The following is a 5,335-nucleotide window of genomic DNA, read 5'->3' as shown; positions in this document are numbered from 1 at the left end:
TTAATGACTTGGGGAAAATATCCATGGTATAATGTTAGATTTTTTTTTTTTTTTTTTTTTTGAGACGGAGTTTCACTCATGTTACCCAGGCTGGAGTGCAATGGCGCGATCTCGGCTCACCGCAACCTCCACCTCCTGGGTTCAGGCAATTCTCCTGCCTCAGCCTCCTGAGTAGCTGGGATTACAGGCACGCACCACCATGCCCAGCTAATTTTTTGTATTTTTAACAGAGACGGGGTTTCACCATGTTGACCAGGATGGTCTCGATCTCTTGACCTCGTGATCCACCCGCCTCGGCCTCCCAAAGTGCTGGGATTACAGGCTTGAGCCACCGCGCCCGGCCAATGTTAGATTTTTAAAAGCAATCTTTAGAACTATTCATACAGGGTAATCTCAACTCTGTAAAATGCATATGTCTATAGACACCAGACTCAAAAGAAAAAAATAATCTACCAAAATGTTAATATGATTATCTGTGGCAATTTGGGGTAATTTTTATTCTTTCCTAAATTTTTGACAATTTGGACATGCATGGATGGGATAAAAACCCAATATTATAAAAGAAGGTAAAGAAAAATAATATATGTTGATGGAAAGATAATACAAATAAATTTAAATAAACATTAAAACATACGGAATGAAGCTGCTTAAGGATCTGTGTGCAGGACTATGGTGTGGGCACTTGGAGGAGGGTGTCTGAGTATGGTTGGAGAAGCAGAAGGGTCAGGCCATTGATTCTGGGACATGAGGGTGTGCAGAAAAGGAGCAGTCACTCTCAGAGGGAGTCAGGGAAGCTTCATTGGAAGACGAAACTCTGCAGCTTGGCTGCATCTGAAGCAAGAGGAGAGATGGGTGGGAGCTGGGGGCATCCAGAGCCCAGACACGTCAGACACAGGCCTGATCTCTGTGCACACAAGCCTCTGGGGTTGCAGCAAGGGCACAAATGTCTCTAAAGGCAGAGACAGGGATCTGAGTGACCCTGGCTCTGCCCTAACTTGAGGTGACTGACCTAGCCCCATGCATTGAGGATGAGTCTCCTTACCTTCAAAATGGCCCTGATAACTTCCCTTGAGGGCTGTTGTGAGGCTTGAGTGAGACGGGAGTGTGCAACAGCCACGCCTCTCCCACAACAGGTGAGGGATTTGCTGCAAGGGCAGAGGGAGAGACAAGGTGACTCTAACGGTGGGGTGATGTCAGGGGAGGTTTGGCAGGGAGCAACCCTGAGCTGGGCTTTGAAGGATGGAGGCTGGTAGAGGAGGAGCTATTTCAGGCAAAAGCAACTGGGATAGGCCTGCTTGGGGGTGGGGTGCTGGAGACAGGGTTGCCTGGCCTGTTCATAATAAGAAGTCACCACAGTAAAGATACAAATAGTCTCCTGGGAGAGAGGCCAAGCCACCTCATTATCTACTTTACCACCTAAGCCCAGAAAGGGTGGAGCAGGCTCAAGGTCACCTGGGGAGATTCTAGCCTCAGCTTCCCAGCAGAGGGGTCTTCTATAGAAAGTGACCCCAAGACAGGGGGCTGTCATGGGAGTCACAGATTTGCACCCCAAATTTAAGGGGGTATCTGAGCCCTGTGTGTCCTTCCTACCCACCTCTCAGGTAAGTGGCTTTCCTGGTGTCACGGGGTTGGAATGGGGGAGTTTTATTTTCTTCTTTTGCTCCTCTGTTTTTTCCAAGTCTTCTACACTGGGCAAGTACTACCTTTGTTATTGCAGCAAATGGCATGGGCTGCTGTTGCTGTTTTTAAAAAAAACATTTGCAGGATGATTTTGCAAAAAGTCAGTGTTACAAAATCTCTCAACTTATTGTCAAATGTTTCTGGAAAAAAAGTATTCAGGGAGATACAGCAAATGTAGCAAGGTATTAACCATTGATGCTTAGGCAAAATGTATGTCACTGTTCATGATACTATTCTTTCAACTTTTCCATAGATTTAAATTTTTTAAAGTTTTTTTGGAAAAAAAGAAGATATAAAACCATACACACAATGGAAACAAAAAATTGGAAGGAGAGAACACTAAACAATAAAACAAAATCTTTGTGACCTTGAGTTAGGCAAAGGTTTTATAAATACAATACCGGAAACATGATCTATAAAGGAAAGCTATTGGTAAATTGGACTTTATCAAAATTAAGAACATTTGCTCTTTGAAAGAAACTATTAAGAGAATGAAAAGACAGGCTACTAACTAGGAGAGACTATTGCAGTACACATACCCAAGAAATGATTTGTGTCTACAACATAGAAAGAACTCTCAAAACTCAATAGCAGGAAAACAAACCACCCAATTATTAAAAAAAAAAAAAGGAGGCAAAAGGTTTGAGCAAATATTTCACCAAGAAGGTGTATGGATAGTAAATAAGCACATAAAAAAATGCTCAAACACATCATTACCTATTAGGACAATGAAAATTAAAACCACAATGAGCCGGGCGCGGTGGCTCACGCCTGTAATCCCAGCACTTTGGGAGGCCGAGGTGGGTGGATCACAAGGTCAAGAGATGGAGACCATCCTGGTCAACATGGTGAAACCCCGTCTCTACTAAAAATACAAAAAATTAGCTGGGCATGGTGGCACGTGCCTGTAATCCCAGCTACTTGGGAGGCTGAGGCAGGAGAATTGCCTGAACCCAGGAGGCAGAGACTGCGGTGAGCCGAGATCGTGCCATTGCACTCCAGCCTGAGAGCGAAACTCCGTCTCAAAAAAAAAAAAAAAAACCACAATGAGATACATCTATTAGAATGGCTAATATTAAAAAGCCTGACCATACCAGGTGTTGGTGAGAATATGGAGCAACCAGAACTCTCACACATTGCTGGTGGGAATGCATAATAGGGGAACCACTTCTTAAAAAGTAAAACACAAACCTGCCATATAACCCAGCCACTCCACTTCTAGCTATTTACTCAAGATAAATAAAAGCATATGTCCAAAGACTTATACAGAAATGTTCAAGGCAGCTTTATTTGTAATAGCCTTAAACAGGAAACAACCCAAATGTCCATCAACAGGTGAATGTATGAACAATCTGTGGCATAGCCATACAATGGAATACTACTCAGCAAAAAGCAATGAACTGGTGGATAACTTCTGGAATGGTGGCATGAGCAGCTCTGCAAACCTTCCAGACCTTCTCCCCAGCAGAACAAGTAAAACTGCTAAAAAATTATACATACATAATTATCTATTTATATCTACATTAATATCAAGATAGATGTATGTTCCTGGGAATTTTCCTAAGGGTCTACAGCAGATGAAGGAACATTTATTCAAGAAAATCTACTTAATTTCAGTAAGAATAGTAAGAGTCTGGGACATCTGAGCTAGAACTCACTCCTTCCCTGGCCCCCTGCACCTCCAGCTCAGCATGATGTCAACTCCACTCCAGACAGGTGAAGCCAAGAATGCAGAGCTCTTTCTTCTCCCAGATTCTAATCCTCTCAGCTCTGTTGCTGGAAAAATCTGTTAGCCACCTGCAAAAGAGCAAATATGCAAAAATTAACTCAAAATGGATCAAAGACCTAAATGTAAAAGCTAAAACTATAAAACTCTTAGAAGAAAACATAGGGGTGAGTCTTCATGCCCTTGGATTTGGCAATGTATGTTATTATAACTATTGTTTTCTTTGAGACAGAGTCTTGCTCTGTCACCCAGGCTGGAGTGCAGTAGTTCGATCTCAGTTTACTGCAACCTTTACCTCCCAGGTTCAAGCGATTCTCGTGTCTCAGCCTCCCAAGTAGCTGGGATTACAGGCATGCGCCACCACACCCAGCTAATTTTTGTATTTTTATCAGAGACAGGGTTTCACCATGTTGGCCAGGCTGGTTTCAAACTCCTGACCTCAAGTTATCCACTCACCTTAGCCTCCCAAAGTGCTAGGATTACCTACAGGCATAAGCTACTGCACCTGGCGTGGCAATGTATTCTTAGAACAACAAAAGCACAATCAATCAACAACAAGAATGGGGGATTTGTAAATCATATATCGGATAAAGAATTTGTATCTAAAATATATAAAGCATGGTTAAAGTCTGGGGGCTGTGGCTGGCTCACATTTGTAATCCCAGCACTTAGGTAGGTCAAGGCAGGTGGATCACCTGAGGCTATGAGTTCAAGACCAGCCTAAGCAATATAGTGAAACCCCATCTCTACAAAAAATAAATTAGCTGGGCATGGTGGCATGTGCCTATAGTCCCAACTACTCAGGAGGCTGAGGCAGAAGGATCACTTGAGCCCAGGAGGTCAAGGCTGCAGTGAGTAGTGACCGTGCCACCGCACTCCAGCCTGACAAAGCAGAACCCTGTCTCAAAAAATTAAATAAAAATAAATAAATAAATAAATAAAACAAATGAGAAAAGCATTCACTCGCTATTAAAAGTACAGTGTTAGCTTTAGGTTTTTTGTGTTGTTTAGTTTTGGCTTTTATTTTTTACTTTTTTTCTTTGTTGAGACAGGGTCTCACTCTGTCACCCCAGCTGGAGTACAGTGGTGTGATCTTGGCTCACTGCAGCCTTGAACTCCCAGGCTCAGGCGATCCTCCCGCCTTGGCCTCCTGAATAGCTGGGACCACCATGCCCAGATAATCTTTGTATTTTTATTAGAGACTGGGTTTTGCCACGTTGCCTAGGCTGGTCTTGAACACCTGGGCTCAAGCAATCTGCCTGCCTCAGCCTGCCTGGGATTATAGGCATGAGCCACTGCACCCGGCCCTAGTTCAAATTTTATTTATTTATTTATTTAATGGAGACAGGGTTTCACCATGTTGGCCAGGCTGGTCCCAAACTCCTGACGTCAGGTGATCTGCCTGCCTCGGCCTCCCAAAGTGCTGGGATTATAGGCGTGAGCCACCACGCCCAGCCTGTAGTTCAAATTTTTTTTTTTTTTTTTTTTTTGAGACGGAGTTTTGCTCATGTTACCCAGGCTGGAGTGCAATGGCGCGATCTCGGCTCACCGCATCCTCCGCCTCCTGGGTTCAGGCAATTCTCCTGCCTCAGCCTCCTGAGTAGCTGGGATTACAGGCACGTGCCACCATGCCCAGCTAATTTTTTGTATTTTTAGTAGAGACGGGGTTTCACCATGGTGACCAGGATGGTCTCGATCTCTTGACCTCATGATCCACTCGTCTCGGCCTCCCAAAGTGCTGGGATTATAGGCTTGAGCCACCGCGCCTGGCCCGCTGTGTCATTTTTAAAAATTTGAACTAGAGGGCCGGGCACGGTGGCTCAAGCCTGTAATCCCAGCACTTTGGGAGGCCGAGGCGGGTGGATCACGAGGTCAACAGATCGAGACCATCCTGGTCAACATGGTGAAACCCCGTCTCTACTAAAAATA

At 44.3% G+C, this 5,335-nt stretch overlaps 1 long non-coding RNA gene across 1 annotated transcript in view; it reads right to left on the bottom strand.

Moving 5' to 3' along the window:
• Positions 1–349: 349 nt before the first annotated feature.
• LOC116536961 overlaps positions 350–5,335 on the bottom strand; it is a 37,788-nt gene continuing 32,802 nt past the window's right edge. The window contains exons 2-4 of the long non-coding RNA XR_004262903.1: positions 3,339–3,477; positions 1,043–1,145; positions 350–831 (exon numbers count right to left, since the gene is read on the bottom strand). This is a non-coding gene — a long non-coding RNA (uncharacterized LOC116536961). The remainder of the gene's footprint in view (positions 832–1,042; positions 1,146–3,338; positions 3,478–5,335) is intronic.

The sequence above is a fragment of the Sapajus apella genome, unplaced genomic scaffold (genome assembly GCF_009761245.1).
Source record: "Sapajus apella isolate SASKATOON/1434 unplaced genomic scaffold, GSC_monkey_1.0 scaffold106, whole genome shotgun sequence".
Taxonomy (NCBI): Eukaryota; Metazoa; Chordata; class Mammalia; order Primates; family Cebidae; genus Sapajus; species Sapajus apella.
The sequence above is the reverse complement of the archived record's forward strand: the minus strand, read 5'-3'. Positions and strand labels throughout refer to the sequence as shown.